The 19,049-nt window shown below is 35.3% G+C and overlaps 1 protein-coding gene across 2 annotated transcripts in view; it reads right to left on the bottom strand.

The window, feature by feature from the left end:
- KCNH7 (potassium voltage-gated channel subfamily H member 7) overlaps positions 1-19,049 on the bottom strand; it is a 618,161-nt gene that overhangs the window by 581,520 nt on the left and 17,592 nt on the right. The window lies entirely within an intron of this gene.

The raw sequence follows: 19,049 nt of genomic DNA, 5'->3' as shown, positions 1-19,049 counted from the left end.
TCTACCCTCTGCAACCCACAAGGACCCTGGATCCATACTCCCAGAGAGATAGAGAATGGGAAGGCTATCAGGGGAGGGGATAGGATATGGAGATCTGGTTATGGGAATTGTGGAACTATACCCCTCTTAGTCTATGGTTTTTTTAATGTCTCCTTTCTTAGATAAAAAAATTTAAAAAAAAGAGAGGGAGGAAGACAGAGAGACACTTGCAGCACTGCTTCCCCAATGTTTGGACTAGAGGCTTGAACTTGAGTCTTTGAGGATTGTAGCATGTTTGCTCAGCCAGACGTTCTACCACCTGGCCCCCAGAACTTACATTTTTGTACATGGAAATATTTGTGCTCAACCAGATGTACTACAGCTGGGCCCCTCATACCCTATGCCTTAAAGCTGAGCTATCTCCATACCCATAGACTCATTCATTTTTTTCATTCTTGATCTAACAGTTATTTTTTTTAATACCTGCTAACTTACTAATTATCAGCCTGTTAGTAATTTTTATATATTAGAACACAATAATATGGTATATTACTGCAGTGTTTCCTTGCAAATTTTAATGTGCATCAAAATCATCCAGAAGGCCTAGTTCACTGTTTTCTGAAGCCAGTCACCTTAGTGTCTCTGGAGTGAAGCTGGAGAATTTGTATCCGCAATGAGATTGTCATCTGATGCTTAAGTTACTAGTTCCGAAATTAATATGAGAATTACTCTGTGAGCTTAACAACTTTTTTTTTCAAATAGTGGGACATACAGCCTTATCAAAACCTCTTTAAACCTATTGGGGGTTGTATTGTTATATGGAAAACTGGGAATGTTATGCATGTACAAACTATTGTATTTACAGTTGAATGTAAAACATTAATTCCCCAATAAAGAATTAAAAAAAAAAACTTAATATCCTTGTAATCCAGGAAAGTTAACATAGCACAGTACTCTTATAGTACTTAATAGTACTCTTATTTAAAGGACAGTTGCTAATTCTAAATTTTGTAGCAACTTCTGTAGTATCTGATAATTCTGTAGTATCAGATAACATATTGGCTTTTTTTTTACCCATTCTAACATTGCACTCATATTTCCTTGATCACACTTTAAGTCTGACCTAATTTATCAAAGACCTGCACATAATTCTCTGTGGGGTACTTTACCTCAGAGCACTGTACTTTTATTTAAGCTCTCTTTCTATTTCAGTGTTGTTTACTATAAATAGCAACATGTCAACAATAGAATTTAAAATTTTTTGGAGATGTAATAGTTCTCACAGTAAAGTACACACATTAGCAAGTATAAAGTTTTAAGTTCTAGTCCCAGAACCATATGGGAGCAGAGTGCATGCCACCTGAGGAGTTTCATGGATGGTAGAATCATTCTGAGATGTCACTGCTTTCCCTGTACCACCCCTACTAAGAAAAAAAATGACCAGGAAGGCTGTTCAGCAGAGTAACAGAAAAAGAAAAACAAATGGCCACCAGGAGTGGCAATTTTAAAAAAAATTAAAAATTAATTAAACTTAAAAGATTAATAATTTTCTAGTAATTATAGTTAAAAACAAACAAATGTTATCAATACATTGCTTTGAAACCAATATACTAAATGTAATTGTAGCATAAAACAAAATATAAAAATGCTAACATGGTTTTCACACAATGCACTGTCTTTGAAATTCAGTCTATTTAATATTGACAGTACATGTCAGTTCAGTTGCTAAATATTCAGTGTAAATTTAAATTAAAATGTAGAGCTCCGGGATATAGTTCAGACACTTTGATCATATCTGGGTCCTCATAGAGCTTGGACTAGTTTCTCAGTAACACCTTATGCCAGAGTTGAGCAGTGTCTAGTCCTCTCCCTCCTATCTTGTTCTCTCTCGTGATAAATTAATACATCTTTAGCATATATAAGTAAATTAAAATACTATCTAACAAAATGAATAAATTTTATTTCAAAATATTTACTCAGTTTTTACTCAACTTTTGAAAAGGTAACAAAATCAGCTTCTTTGCAATAACTACTGTTATATATGTTTCAAGTTCTTACTAGCTATATATGGATATGAAGCACACATTATAATAGCATTCTTGATATTTTAACAACAGCATGGATCCCCTTCCTTGGATAACAGACCTAAGATAACCTAAGGACAGGTGATTAGAGACATTACTGAGGCTCCGAAATAAAAATTTAGTTCAACTGAAAGTAGTAAAGGAAGGAATAGATTGAAGAAAACAAAACTCAGTGATACAATATCATGTCAGAAAAGGACTCTACTCTAAATTCTAAGGGATTTAACTTTTCACTCATAGAGGGTGATTTCTGCTTCAAAGAGAAGTATGACAGTCTCATTTTCTCAAGATCACACAGGGTTAGTACATTACCTTTTTCTATATGTGGCAATACATAACATTTTATTTTGCTTTTGTCATTTTAATTATTTTATTGACTTTATTTTAACGAGTGAGAAAGAGAGGGAGAGAGAGACCAACAGCACTGCTCAGCTCTGGTTTAAGTTGGTACTGGGGTTTGAACTTAGGACCTGAGTCTCAGGCATGATAGTCTTTTGCATAACCATTATGCTGTCTCCCCAGACCCCTAGAAATTTATACAGTAAGAATTCATCATATATATATATATAACAGAATTATATTTGTCAGGGAGTCGGGCAGTAGCGCAGCGGGTTAAGCGCAGGTGGCACAAAGCACAAGGACCTGCATAAGGATCCCCGTTCCAACCCCGGCTCCCCACCTGCAGAGGAGTCACTTCACAAGCGGTGAAGCAGGTCTGCAGGTGTCTAGCTTTCTCTCCTCCTCTCTGTCTTCCCCTCCTCTCTCCATTTCTCTCTGTCCTATCCAACAATGACAACAACAATAATAACTACAACAATAAAACAACAAGGGCAACAAAAGGGAATAAATAAATAATAAAATAAATATTAAAAAAAAGAATTATATTTGTCATGACTATTATTCATAGGCCAATAATCTGAGAACTGATATATCTGGTATATATTTCACTGTAAGCAGATGTTCACTTCTGCAAGTTTAGTTCCTAAAGAGAACACTACTCTGTTTATGGACAATACTATATATGTTGTTATATAACTTACAGGGCAATATTAGTACAATAAACTAACAAAGACATTATTGAAACTTGAACCTATACTCAGCTGCATTTCAAATTAGTAAGAAAACCCACGAACCATGTCATAGTGTATAGACAGGTCTAGTTGTTTTCAGTTACCTCAAACATTTAAGGAAATTTCTTTCAAAAATGTTTAAAAGTAAAAATAGGTCAAGAAGTTGATGTAGTATGGAGCACAGTACTAGTAAGCATGATGTCCCAAGTTTGATGTCCCAGAGTGATGGTCTGATTCTCTCTCTAACACAAAAATATTTTAAACCCATAGGATCCTCATCTCATATTTGCAAACTAAATCTGCCACAACTAATAAAATTAGAAATAGAAATATATCTTTCAAATATAAAATCTTATATACAAACCAGGACATCATGATTTTTGCATCATGGCCATCACTTTCAACTTTACTTTTTCAATGATTATTAGAATGGTAATGCCTGAACTTACAAATGAAACATGTTCTGGTAGCAATGCCTCAAAGAATCATGAAGATTTACAAAAAATAAATAAATAAATAAAAATTCAGGGATTCAGGCAGTAAGAAGCACAGTGGGTTAAGCACATGTGGCTTAACCCGGTTTGAGGCCCTGGCTCCCCACATGCATGGGGTTGCTTCACATGTGGTGAAGCAGGTTTGCAGGTATCTATCTTTCTCTCCCCCTCTGTCTTCCTCTCCTTTCTCCATTTCTCTCTGTCCTATCTAACAACGACAACATCAATAACAGCAGCAATAATAACTACAACAACAATGAAAAACAACAAGGACTACAAAAGGGAAAATAAACAAATATAAAAATAAAATTTAAAAAATCACTCTAAACTAAGTCTGCAGTTAGGCCATTTAATATTAAGAGTAGCAAGCTGGCCTTGCACACATCATCTTGAATAGAGTGGCTTTAGGATCAAGATAGTAAAATGCTACTTATTATCCACAACTCAATGAATTCTTATGCTGTGCTCTGTTCTGTGATACCAGAAAAATGGAAAATGCCTTTGAATTGTAACTGTCAGAAAGTGTTACTATGGTATATAGATTTTCTCATCTTGATAATTCATAGGAAAAGAGCAGGCAATTACCAATAGCTGTCATTACTGTGAGTAAAAAAGAAATGAATTGGACATCTACCCCTGAAAATCTGCTATTCGGTGTTAGAATTTGCATTGTGTTTTAGGGCATTTTCTGAAAGTCATCAATGAAAGTAATACTTGAAGACTGAGACAATAAAATTTGCCTTAATAAAGTGATGGCATTTTATATTCCTTTAGGCATTCATACCACCTGAAGAGCTAGTGCCTTTAAGAAAATGTATGACTTCACTAAATCTAGAGCTGTGGAAATTAGGAGCATTTCTTTTAATTGAGGTCAAAACAGAATTTAAGGTGATAACTATTAGCTTCATTTAGCCTTAAAACAATCAAACTAGCAGTCAATGCCCATAACACAGATTACTACATAACCTATGTGTTTTATTTTATAGAAAACCATTAAAATAAAAGCATATAATATGCTTTTAGCAGACAGAAAGTATAGTGATATATATACATAACATATATATATAATATATATATAATTGCACAAAAATAAACTACAGAAACATGATGGATGACTACTAATCTCATACAAATAAAAGAAAAGCAAGCAAAACAAAAAGAAAACCTCTAAAATATATTACAATGTTAATTTTAATGGAAAGTGGAAGTTCTGGAAACAAGCTGGTGGCTTGTATTTATAAAAACTTAAGTTCTAACATACCTTTATAAATAGAAAATAAATACAGAGGAAAAGTGCGTTTTCAAACTTATATACCATGAATCTTTAAATTCAATATTTGTATTATTTGTATTAATTCACCTATACTTCTCCCATTTTACTTGTTTTTAAGTACATACTTATCCAAATAGACTATTATGTGGAACAAATTTAAGTTCACAACAAAACTGTGCGGTAGAGATTCCCTTGCTCCCACCCCACATCCATAACTTGGCCATTATCCATATAACCCTCCAGAGTGCTACACTTGTTGTAAATTATGAACTTAGAAATGATATATCATGACCCAGAGTACTTTGTTTTCATTAGGGTTCAATCTTGGTATTGGTAATTCCATACATTTGAACAAATGTATTGTTCTATATAGCCACCATTAAATCATCATACAGAGAATTTACACCAACTATTAATGTAGTAAGTATCTAAGCAAAACTTAATATTCAATATTTATATTTGTTGAGAGTGGAGGAAAATTATAATTCGAATGAATTTTCCTATTTATTTGATTTTACAAATATTTTTATCACAGCACTCATATTTTTATAGATAATTTATTGAGTTGTGGGAGAAGTCATGATGTATTTTTTTCATAGAAAAATGCATCAGAGGTCAGGTGGTGGTACACCTAGTTGAATGCATGTTACAATGCGCAAGGACTCAGGTTCAAGCGACTGCTCCCCACCTGCAAGGGGAAAGCTTTGCAAGTGGTGAAGCAGTGTTGCAGGTGTCTCTTTCTCTCTCCTTCTTTACCATCCCTTCCTTTTCAATTTCTGGCTGTCTCTATCCAATAAATAAATAAAGATAATTTAAAAAAAGAAAAGAAAAATGCATCACAGAGGCCTGGTGGTAGAGTACTTGGTTGAGCACACACATTACCATGCCCCAAGAACCCAAGTTCAAGCCTCTGGTCCCCACCTGCACAGGCAAGCTTCAAGAGTAGTAAACAGTGTTTGCACGTCTCTCTTTTTTTCCCCCATCCCTTTCTATTGTCTCCTTCTATCTAAATTCTTCTATGTCTCTGTCCAGTAAACTATTTTTAAAAAGAAAAATATATCATGAATTTTTCCAGCAACCCAGTATTTTCACCTATTCATAATACACTATACATCTTAATATACTGTCATATAAACCTTAGGATGCAACTAATCTTAATATAATATACAATATAATAAAATAGCTATAATGTAACTGTAGTGTTTTGATATAGTAAAAAATCTAAAGCAATGGAGGTTGTGTTTTCACTAGATTACAGTAACTTTATGATGCCACCTCTGAAATGGTGGCATGGGGAATGAGTAAGAAAATTTTTTAAAATCTGCACTATTCCTTTAGGTTCATGATTAGTCAACAACTTGTTGGGATTTATATGTTAACTCTTTTCAGTCACCAGGTTCTGGATGCTAGCATGATGCCAACCAGACTTCCCTGAACAGACAACAAGTGTGTTCTGGAGCTCCGCTTCCCCAGAACCCCACCCCACTAGGGAAAGAGGGAAGCAGACTGGGAGATCAACCTGCCAATGCCCATGTTCAGCGGGGAAGCAGTTACAGAAGCCAGACCTTCCACCTTCTGCATCCCACAATGACTTTGGACTCCCAGAAGGTTAAAGAATAGGAAAGCTATCAAGGGAGGGGATGGGATGCGGAGTTCTGGTGGTGGGAATTGTGTGGAATTGAATTCTTATCCTATGTCAGTGTTTCTTTTTTATAAATTAAATTAAATTATTAAATTAAATTAAATTTAAAAAAGAATCAACAATGAAAGGGAAATCACAAAGTAAAACTTTAGCTGAGTCTAGTTTATTGCACCAGAGCAAAGGATGTTGGGGAAATATGTGGTAGGAGCATATTGGGTTCCTAGTGTCTGATAGAAATTTTTATTTATTTATTTATTTATGGAGAGATACCAGAGAACTTCTCAGTTCTAGCTTTCAGTGGTATTAGAGATTGAATCTAGGGCTTCAGGGAACTAATGCTCTCCCCTAATTCACGAAGCTATCTCTCCCAGCTCTGTATCATTACATTAATTTAACCCTGCTTTAGACTTTTTATTTAATATCAGTTTCTTTTAACATATGCCTTCTAACTGATGCTAGATAATTTATGTCAGCAAGTTCCACTCTTAGACTTGGTGAATAAAATCTATTTTTTAAATTTAAAATGCTTAACAGACATGATTTTATGTGTGTCACTTTCCTTTTAATCTGCATATATCACAGTGCAAAAAGTTGAAAATGAACTTAAATTTAGTCCTAAAATCTGATGCAATATGTGCTTCTAAAACTTAGTGTCCTAGTTTATCTTAAAATGCAAACTTTCCTTTCACATTTTTTTTAAATAGCATCACATAATTGGTCAAATCACTAGTTAGCTAAAGGCTAACACCCTTCCCCAAATGAGGAATTAGTTCAAAACATTTCCTTTTTTTAATTCAGAAACTTTTTTAAGAGAAAGCATTTTTTAAATTCAGTTGAATGTGGTATAATGAATCTTCACATTTGGTTGCAGCAAATCTCATGATCAAAACACTATTACACAGTAGCCGGGTGAAGCGCACATGGCACAAAGCGCAAGGACGGGCATAAGGATCCCGGTTCGATCCTGGGCTCCCCACCTGCAGGGGAAGTGGCTTCACAGGCAGTGAAGCAGTTCCTCGGGTGTCTTTCTCTCCCCCTCTCTGTCTTCCCTTCCTCTCTCCATTTCTCTCTGTCCTATCAAACAATGACGACATCAGTAACAATAACAATAATAACTGCAACAACAAAACAACACGGGCAACAAAAAAAGGGAATAAATAAATAAATATTTAAAAAAACACTATTACAGTGTTCAGAGGCAACATAGTGGTTATGTAAAAGACTTTAATGCCTAAAATTCCAAGGTACCAGGTTTAATCCCCAGCATCACCATAAACCAGAATGTAGTAGTGTTCCAGTTGGAATAAAAGAATAAGTAAAAATTCTTCTACAATGAAAATATCATAGAGATTCTAATTATGTCTCTACTTTGTAGAGCATTAGAGAGTTACTCATTGAGCACTACATGTGCACTGAGTAATACTGCATTCAAAATCTTCCTTTTTTATTAATTTGTTTCAAGTGTAAAATTTAGAAAAATACTTTCAAGTAGTTGGAATGAATGTAAATGCATAACAAAAGAGACAGAAAGCAATACTATTTGAAATTATTATACACAAATAGAAATAAAACCAAGAAATAAATGCTGTCATATAGTGATTATGTCCATAAAAGGATATTTAACAGCAAACATTTATTAGACATCTATAATATGCCAAGCATTTTCATAAGAATTCTCATTTCATCTTTCTGGCATTTTAAGAAGTAGTCTCTAGTTTTTCTGTTTTACAGCTGAGAATAAGACTTAAGGATTTTTCCCAATATAATGTGACTTATAAGTAACATAGGTTTTTTGAGGTTTACTTCTAAACCTCAAAAATTAAGTTATTTTCATACCACCTTATAAAGTTAATAGTTTCAAAACCGAATTAAGATCTATTAAATTGTCTACCAATTAAAGAAGATTTGTGTAGTTTTGTTCTGATTACTTTAGGTGCTATTGTGAGAAGAGTGATTTCTGAAATTTTTTACAAATTAGACATCTAGAGGAAAGAGAAAAGAATATCTAATGGTTAAAGGATACTGGAGCATAAAAACATGAATGAAAACTAAGCTATCAAAGTGCTTGTGTTGTAAAGCTGGAGTGGACTCTTGTAGAGAAATTGTACAGGGAACAGTGTGAAGACATTAAAAAAAAATTCAGAAATTCTAACCCATTTTAAATTATGAGATCATGAGAGTAACTCAATTTAGGGGCTCATAAGCTTGTACATGAACGTATTTCACAAGAAAAAACCCAAAACACAGAGAGGACAAAAGTATCACTCTGGCATATGTAATGCAGAGGATTGAACTTAGAGCCTCAAGCTGGTAAGTCCATAATTCTTCTGTGCCACATTCAAAGTTACAAACTTTTGTAAAAGACTTTTTAAATATTTATTTATTTATTCCCTTCTGCTGCCCTTGTTTTTTATTGTTGTAGTTACTGTTGTCGTCGTTGTTGGATAGGACAGAGAGAAATGGAGAGAGGAGGGGAAGACAGAGAGGGGAAGAGAAATATAGACACCTGCAGACCTGCTTCACCACCTGTGAAGGGACTCCCCTGCAGGTGGGGAGCCCTGGGCTAGAACTGGGATCCTTACACTGGTCCTTGCACTTTGCGCAACCTACACTTAACCTGCTGCACTACCGCCCGACTCCCACAAACTTCTTATTTTAACGGGAACAAAATGGGAAAATATGGGAAATTATTTGTACAATGTGAACAATCATTCATAAAACTTGTTTCAGTTATGTGAGTATAACAGCAGTGTGTGTGTGTGTGTGTGTGTGTGTGTGTGTGTGTGTGTGTGTACACACTGACTGACCAAATGCTCTCATAGCACCAAAACATTTCTCAGTGAAGTAAGGCTTGGACTCAAGCCTGGGTCACTTGCATGGCAAAGCAGGTGCTTCCCCAGTAGGCTCTCTTGTCAAACTAGGAAAAAGAAGTCTATGTAGAAAGAATAGGGTGAAAACAAGAAAAGAACCAACAGAAAATAATAAACACCTTCTTCAACTGCCCTTTGAAATGCAGGCAACACTGTTTAATTCCCAAAATCAGGAAACGTGAAGCCTACAAAAACAGGGAAATGAAAATACTGAAGATGAGAAGATAAGTCCAAAAGTACAACAGTCAGCATAGTTGACATTATTAGATTGTCCTTTAGAGACTAACAGGTCTAGTGACAACTGACATGTTATACTTCAATTGAAAGTTGTGATCATCACAGATAAAATTTAAAACAAAGTTTGCATATTTTAATCATATTCCAAAGGGCCTGTGGCTATACTAGTTTTTGTTTAGTCAACAACTTGTTTGGCTTTATATGTTAACTGTCTTTTCAGCCACCAGGTTCCAGATGGCACCATGATGCTAACCAGACTTCCCTGGACAGACAACCCCACCAATGTGTCCTGGAGCTCTGCTTCCCCAGAGCTTCACCCTACTAGGGAAAGAGAGAGGCAGCCTGGGAGTATAGAGTATGGACTAGTCAAGACCCATGTTCAGCAGGGAAGCAATTACAGAAGCTAGACCTTCCATCTTCTGCACCCAATAATGACCAGGGGTCCATACTCCCAGAGGGTTAAAGAATAGGAAAACTATCAAGGCAGGGGATGGGATACGGAGTTCTGGTGGTGGGAACTGTGTGGAGTTGTACCCCTCTTATCCTATGGTTTTGTCAGTTTCCTTTTTATAAATAAAAAATTAAAAAATAAACAACAAAGTTTGCCTTCTGCCCTTTCAGAACAGTCTTCCACATCAGTAGCATTCTACCACTTGTGAATACACATTAGTGTTATTGACCAGTAGGGATGAAATTTTTATTAGAGGAGCTATAAAATATCAGCTTGCCATCTAGGGTGGTTGTGAGGCTCTATATAATTTTGTGAAACTTCTAAATCCTTTACATCCAATAAGCATTCTTTCTTTTTCTCGTTCTCTCTCTTGGTGGGAAAAACTATAAAGGTATGAAGAGATTTAATAATGATTCAAATAAATTTACAAACTTAAAAGTTATTTATTTCCCTTAAATTTCTTAATATGAAAAAGTGATTTTACTATTTGTATTCTTTTGTTCTTTAAACATCAAATGCAAAAAAAAAGTTACTAAATTACAGCTCTGTTTTCTTACAAAGTCCTAAAAATACAATATAGTTTAGTAACTTTTTTTGCATTTGATGTTCAAAGAACAAAAGAATGCCTAGGCTATTCGAGAGCCCATAGATTAGCACATGATCCAGTCATTATTACAGCATTCTTTCTCACACATTAAGGACCTCTAGAAGCCTACCAATTGACCCTTATCTTTCTGGTAGCCCATGTTTTAAATGTTGATTAACATTTTATATCTTTCCCCATGCAAATGATAAACAAAAACAACATGGCCAGATAATTACACGTCTCAACTTCAGAATCACTTATTGCCTTAAATACTAAATATGAATAGTAGGGGTGGCTATAATGATTGATTTTTAATGAAAAACAAAATGTGATGGCAAAATAGTTCATTTGGACAGTGTGTTGATTTGCCATGTGTATGGCTCCCACCACAAAGAAGGAAGCCTCAGTCCCGTGTTCTCTTTAACTCTTTCTTTCCTTCTTTTTATTTATAAAAAGGAAACATTGACAAAACCACAGGATAAGAGGGGTACAATTCCACACAATTCCCACCACCAGAACTTTGTATCCCATCCCCTCCCCTGATAGCTTTCCTATTCTTTAACCCTCTGAGAGTATTGACCCAACCAAGATCATTTGGGATGTAGAAGGTGGAAGGTCTGGCTTTTGTAATTGCTTCCTGCTGAACATGGGCCTTGACTGGTCCATACTCCATACTCCCAGGGTGCCTCTCTCTTTTCCTAGTAGGTTGGGGCTCTGGGGAAGTGGAGCTCCAGGACACATTGGTGGGGCTGTCTATCCAGGGAAGTCTGGTTGGCATCCTGCTAGCATCTGGAACCTGGTGGCTGAAAAGAGAGTTAACATACAAAGCCAAACAAATTGTTGAACAGTCATGAACCTAAAGGCTGGGATAGTGTAGATAAAGAGTTGGGGAATACTCCATTTTGTAGATAGCTAGTAGGCATATTTTAGTTATATTACAAAGGGCCTATGGCTATACTAGTTTGTTTGTTTTTCTGAACCTGAAATCTGATATGCAGGTGGATCCAAGTTTTTTTCTAGCCTCTCTATCTCTAAAACAAAGTCTAAAGAAAAAAGTAATAGGGAAGCTTCCAATGGAGAAGATGGGATATGGAACTCTGATGGTGGGAATTATATGGACTTGTAACTGTCTTTCCTGCAATCTTGTTAATCATTACCCAATCATTAATTTTAAAAAAAGGAAGTGAAAGCAGAACCTTAGGAAAAAATAGGCAAGATAAAGAGAGATGGATATAGATAGGTAGTTTGAAAATCTGCCCATATATGTGACCTTGGGAGAACTACAGCAGTTTCCTACAGAGGAAATGGGGACACAGAGTTCTGGTGATGGGAACTGATGGAATTATGCCTCTATTATCTTATAATTTTGTAAATAATTATTAAATCACTAATAAAATTTAAAAACAATGAATTTTCCACTTTGTAAATAAACACTAAATCACTATAGAAACATTTCTTAAAAGTACTAAATTTTCCATACTTGTATAAACTTTGTAACTAGCCATATATTATGATCTTTTGAATTCTGCCCACCCTGCAGCCTAGGCTGCTCAAGGACCCATAAATTGAAAGCTACTTTAAAAATAAAAAAATCATGTTTGGATTTCTTTTTAATCTTTAATCTTTTTATTTATTTATAAGAAAGAGGAGAAGGGAGAGAGCATCAGTACATCACTCCAGCATATGCAATGTCAGGATCAATTTCAATACTTCATGTTTATAAATTCCAGGTTTTAACCACTGTGTTACCTACTAGACCACTAGATTTTTTAAATATCTTGTACTATGACATGATAGTGATTGAGAAAAATAATAGGTGATTGAAATATGAGGCCATCGGAAAAGTCATGCCATATTTTTCTTTTTTTTTCTCATTTTTATTTATAAAAACAAAACACTGACAAGACCACAGATAAGAGAGGTACAACTCCACACAATTCCCACCACCAGAAATCTGCATCCCATCCCCTGCCCTGAGAACTTTCCTATTCTTTTCTTAAATATCTTGTACTATGACATGATAGTGAATGAGAAAAATAATAGGTGATTGAAATATGAGGCCAGGCCGTTGGAAAAGGAATGACATATTTTTCTATGTTTATCTATGCAAAAATGCATCTTGATTTGTTCAGACAGTTGAACAATATAAAATAAAGGTCACCTTACCTAATTATTATATATGATTTTAATTGTGTTAGAGGAAGAAAATTGTGGACATTTAGATTTCTGGTTAAATATATAACATGACTAAATGGTGTTTTTTTTTTATCTACTTTATCTTTTAAAGTAAAGCATAAATACCTGAGCATTGTGTGCGTGTGTGTGTGTGTGTGTGTGTGTGTGTGTGTGTGTGACTAAAACGTTAAAGTAGCAAATAAATCTACCAAATCAAGTTGGGATCAAATAGAATTCTGTAATTAACCTCTCAAGATATGGAATTAAAAAAATTAATGCCTAATTATTTCCCACTATCGAGCAAATTAAGAATGCAGTCAGCAGAACATGTACATGCAGGAGGGAGAAATCATTAACTGGGACTCCTATAATTGTCCTGCCATGAGTGTTCTCTTAGGCACAGCAGGGAATCAGCAGGTATAGACAATCAGAATTTTCATGATGATAGTTCTTTGGATAAGTTAGCTATCTCTCATGAATATACTCAAAACCAGTTTTTGAGACGATACTCTGTCATTCATATAAACTCCAAGTCTAGTTTTAACTAGAATGTACTGACCTCATTTTTTTTCACAGTGAACATGAATTCTTCACATGGCATAGATAAATATATATGGCTTAACATCCCTATGCACACCAAGGTAAGCATTCACCAAAACTATGCAATGGTACAAAATCAAAAACTATTCTCAAATGCTTATAATATAGCAGAACAAATCATATTCACCAACTCTAATACTCACATTCCATTGCATTTCTAGTGTCCCTATATATGATATATGAATGTGAGGTCTCCTCTTAGAAAATTACAGTGAAACTTTATGGCAAATACTGTAACTGTATTATTTTTAACATGCAATACAAATAGTACCTTGTCTTCTAAAGGAGCATAAATCAATTTATAGATCCATACAGTCATATATTAATTATATTGAGAAAAAAAAGTGTCAAGACCAGAGAATGTGAGCTCAGATCTACAGGAACGCAGAGGTCACATAGGCCCCTAAGCTGAATATGGGCCCCAGATCACATCAAATCGATGGGGTTTACAATCAACAATATTTATATACCTCTCCCATATTTGGGAGCTACTCTCTGCCCTGATCCAGTTTTCTGGTCCTTCTTCCAGCCATGACATCATCCCCCCAGACAATAATTAGGATCTACCTGCATATCAGATTTCAGGATCAGGCACAAAAAACAAAACAAAACAAAAAAAAACACTAGTATAGCCACAGGCCCCTTTGGAATATAACTAAAATATGCCTACTAGCTATCTACAAAATGGAGACTTCCCCCCCCCCCAACTCTTCATCTGCACTATAACAGCCTTTAGGTCCATGATTGCTCAACAATTTGTTTGGCTTTGTATGTTAACTCTCTTTTCAACCACCAGGTTCCAGATACTCGCATGATGCCGACCAGACTTCCCTGGACAGACAACCCCACCAATGTGTCCTGGAGCTCCAATTCCCCAGAGCCCTTCCCCACTAGGGAAAGAGAGAGACAGGCTGGGAGTATTGATAGACCTGCCAATGCCCATGTTCAACAGGGAAGTAATTACAAAAGCCAGAGACCTTCCACCTTCAGCATCCCACAATGACCTTGGGGCCATACTCCCAGACAGTTAAAGAATAGGAAAGCTATCAGGGGAGGGGATAGGATACCAAGTTCTGGTGGTAGAAATTGTGTGGAGTTGTACCCCTCTTATCCTATGGTTTAGTCAATGTTTCCTTCTTATAAATAAAAAATTTAAAAAATATATAATTAATAAAGATAATAAAGACTTTAAAAAGTATCAAGAAAGATAATTAAAAAATATTAAAAGAATAAATGAAACACTCAAAGATAAAATTTTTTAAAATGTATGGATGTATGGTTATTCTAATACAGTGAGAAATGCTGATTTGAAATTCATTTTCAAGAAAAAGGAACCAAAATGTTTTTGATATTTGTAGTATGTTGCTAGGCACCATGGTAAAAATGACAACATTTCTCTGTATTTCCAGTTTTGAGAAATTTTAACAAACAGGTTCTAACTCTGATGCCAAGAGAACTTGGACATTTTTTTTTCTTTTTGGTCCTACTTTCTATGTTTTTAAAATAAATTTTTTTTGAAAGGAGGAAAGGTAGGAGTGATGATAGGAGTTAAAAGGGAAAATAGATAAGGAGCAGGCAGGCAGGCAGGCAGGAAGCTGCTTAGTTAACAGAAGCTACTGTGGATCAGAAACCACTAGTGTGCATCCTAGAAAAAAGTGGTAATTCAAGTTCATCTTAAAATTTTGTGATTCTTTAACACTTCACCTCCATATAGCATTGTTTCAAGTAGACTCTACAATGGAAATTCCATTACCATTATCTTGTGTTCCATGATGCCTAATCTTGTTATTTCATCAAAGAGATGCTGTGTGGAAGGCAAAATTGGCCTTGAGTCTTAGCTTCTACTTCTGGAAAAGTAAATCTGCTGTCTAGAACAAAGACTTCTTATCTATAGAGGGGAATTTCTTTCATCTGTGTAACTGTCAATATATGGTTTTCACACAATAAGGCGTAATGAATTCCAGTGCTGTTCCCTTTGTTACAGAGACAATTAGAGTGTCCTGTTATCCATTATTCATCACTCTTGCCTTAGCTCCAAATAGAACAGTAAATAGACCTAAGGAATAACTATTCACTGAAGAATTCATCCTTCTAGGAGCATGGTGTCTGGTCACAGATAACCCTTTTGAACTTGTGCTTGTCAAAAGATTTCACTGGCATGTTTTCTCTGGAAAGGAAGAAGCAAAAGTCTCTTCCTTTTAAAATATATTTTATTTTTCTACTATCATCTCCTTGTTTTGAAGCAATGTTCCTGCCTTATTTACTGTCCACTACAGGCTCACATACTTATTTTCTTTTATTTCACAAATCTTTTTTCATACTTCTGAGTTTTCCTTCCTTTTTAATTTGTTTACCCCAGACTTTTTTGTTCCTCCCCCTATTGCTGAGTAGCAAATACAAATTTTGTCTTTATTTTCTGAATTTCACATTTTATTCATAAAAGAAGTTTATTCATAAAAGAAGGGGACCAGGTGGTGGCACACCTGGTTGAGTTATAGTTATAGTTCCCAAGGACCCAGGTTCTGGACCCCGGTTTCCACCTGCAGGGAGGGAGCTTTGTGAGTGGTGAAGCAGGACTGCAGGTGTCTCTCTGCCTATCTCCCTGTCTATCATCTCCAGCCTTCTTGATTTCTGACTGTCTCTATCCAATAAATAAAGATAAGAAATTTAAAAAATACATACTGTACCTAACTCATTCAAACTTTAAGAACATAAATTGTAATCTAACATTGACTGGAATTAAAGAAGATATAACCATCCTTCAGCATCTTAGAAGATTTGCTTTGGGACCCTTGGATACCAGTTCTCAAGTCCATTATATAAAGTGAGATAGCAGTTATATCCTCCTCCCTTATACTTTAAATCATCTAATAATATCTTACACACAAAAAAATGCTATATAAGTATCTTTATACAATTGCATTCTTTAGGAAAGAATGATAAGAAATAGAGTGTGTACCTGCTCAGTACAGATGGAACCTATGGTAGGCCTAACTACATAGTACTTATTTCCACCTGTCAGTTTAATCTGTGGATGATGAGCCCATGCATATGAAGGGTCACTGTATATTTCCCTCTACTTATTCTAAACAAACTAACTCTTTTCATAAATAGAGGAAAAGAATTATCACAATGCAGTCTCTAGTTAAACTAGTAGAATTTAAAGATCCTACACTCACTGATGAAAATAATCAGAATGATAATACTAAGACTGTAGAGACAGCATAATGGCTATGCAAAAGACTTTCATGCCTGATACCCTAAGGCCCCAGGTTCAGTTTCAAGCACCACTATAAATAAGAGCTGAGCAGTGCTCTGGTATCTCCCTCTCTAGCTTTCTCTTGTTAAAAATAAAAATTTAAAAAAGGAATGATAATACTAAAAAAAACACAGATAATTTATAGCTTGTCACAAGACAAAATAATTATAATATAGTTCAGTTTTCATAATGATAATTGTCAGCAAGTATTCTTTCAGTAGAAAAATCTTTTGACATATGCAGTTATATGTGTATTAGGTTACACTGTAGGATTATTAACATATAGAAAAATAAAAAATGTGAAAAATATAAAACTGGGGTGGAGTCAGGGGTTAGGAAGTGGCATAGCCAACAGAGTATGCATTTGTTTTAGGGTTCAGCTCTCTGATCCCTGGTCCCTACACACAGGAGGGCAGACTTCAGGAGTGGTAGAGCAGTGTATCTCTTATCATCCTCATCCTCTTTCTCCCTTTGCCTCTCTGTTTCTCTCTATAAATAACAAAAGAAAGAAAAGTGCATTTTTTTTAAAAAAAGAGGTAAAATTGCCCTTATGAATCACACATATAGAAAGCCAAGAAGCATCAGAGGACAGTGAGTTAGGATGTCCTTTATGACAGTCTCAGTCAATCAATGTGAATTCTGTATATCAATCATGTCTATCCCAGTCCTCATAACATAAACTCCTCTTTTGAGATTTGTTATGAATTTATCAATGTTATTGCTTGGTAATAACTACATTAACCATAATAAAACTGTACAATCAAACATATCTTATCTAAATAGTCAAAAAAAGTTGTGTAATTTTAGACTTTAGGATTCTAGTAAAAAAGATATGTCTGGTGACATATGAATAGTAATTATGTATCATTTCTTACACCGAAGAGACCATACCTATCATTTAAATTCCATTATTTACAAAACAATGTTTTGTTTTAGTATAATTCCTTTGATGTATCAAAGGAAATATTGATACTCATTAAATTGGTCATTCCTGTCTTTTCCTGCAACAGAGTCATGAAATTACAATTAGAAATCAATAGAGAGTACTCTACGCTGAAGAATATGCAGATTATTGTGGAGCTACTTGGCACTTTAAAAAAAAAATGTCCCCAAATAAAACCTAAATACACTTACTAATGTAGGGAGTAATTAAATGTAATTTGTTTAGATACAAATTTTAAGGAGATACGATGCTTTTAAAAAGTATTCATGATGCTGCCATTTTATATCAATAGTTGGGTATTATTAATTGCTGAGTGGCTATACCACAACCTTTATCAAGTAACTTGATGAACATTTGAGTTATTTACAGAATTTTGTTATAATAAATACAATTAATGCAACCATCTTATACAAATAATTGTCTGTGTATATACATATATGATATGTATTTCCTTTTCTGTTGGACAAAGAGAGAAGAATAATGGCTGAATCATGAGATGGGAACCCTAAGTGTTCCTGATAATGCACTGAAAAAGATACAATATTATTACCTTAAAAGTGAGTGAATTCACACAAACCCAGGTTAAACATTTGCAATATAATGCGTCTGTGGCTGGGTTGTGGCACACTGGGTACAAAAAATACTTTAACATTTTTATTTATTTATTACTGGATACAGACACAGAAAAATTGAAAGGGGAGGAGGAGATAGAGACAGAGAGATACACCTGCAGCCCTGCTTCACCACTCATGAAGCTTTTCCCCTGCAGGTGTGACTAGGGGCTTGAACCTGGGTCCTTGTGCACTGTATTGTGAGCACTCAACCAGGTGCACCACCACCTTTTAAAAATATTTATTTATTTATTTTCCCCTTTGTTGCCCTTGTTGTTTTTCATTATTGTTGTAGTTATTGTTGTTGTTGTTGTTGTTAGGACAGAGAGAAATGGAGAGCGGAGGGGAAGACATAGAAGGGGAGAGAAAGACAGACACCTGCAGACCTGCTTCACCATCTGTGAAGCAACGCCCCTGCAGGTGGGGAGCCAGGGCTCGAACCAGGATCCTTAAGCCGGCCCTTGTGCTTTGCACCAGGTGCGCTTAACCTGCTGCCCTACCGCCTGACTCCCGAGAAAACACTCTATAATGCACAACGACCCAGGTTCAATCCTCAGGTCCTCACCTGCAGAGGGAATGTTTCATGTGCAGAGAAGCAATGCTGCAGATGTCTATCTTTCTCTCTATATATCTCACCCTTTCCTCTCATCTCTGTTTAAACAAGAATAACAAAGATAGTGAACCAGTATACTTAATATCAATAATAGGGCTAATATAGCACAGCAGCTAAGCAACACTCTTTCATGCCTAAGGTTCAGAGTTCCTAGGTTCTGTC

This window comes from Erinaceus europaeus, chromosome 18 (genome assembly GCF_950295315.1).
Source record: "Erinaceus europaeus chromosome 18, mEriEur2.1, whole genome shotgun sequence".
NCBI classification, from domain to species: domain Eukaryota; kingdom Metazoa; phylum Chordata; class Mammalia; order Eulipotyphla; family Erinaceidae; genus Erinaceus; species Erinaceus europaeus.
Note: the sequence above shows the minus strand (reverse complement) of the source record. Positions and strands in the feature narration are given on the sequence as shown.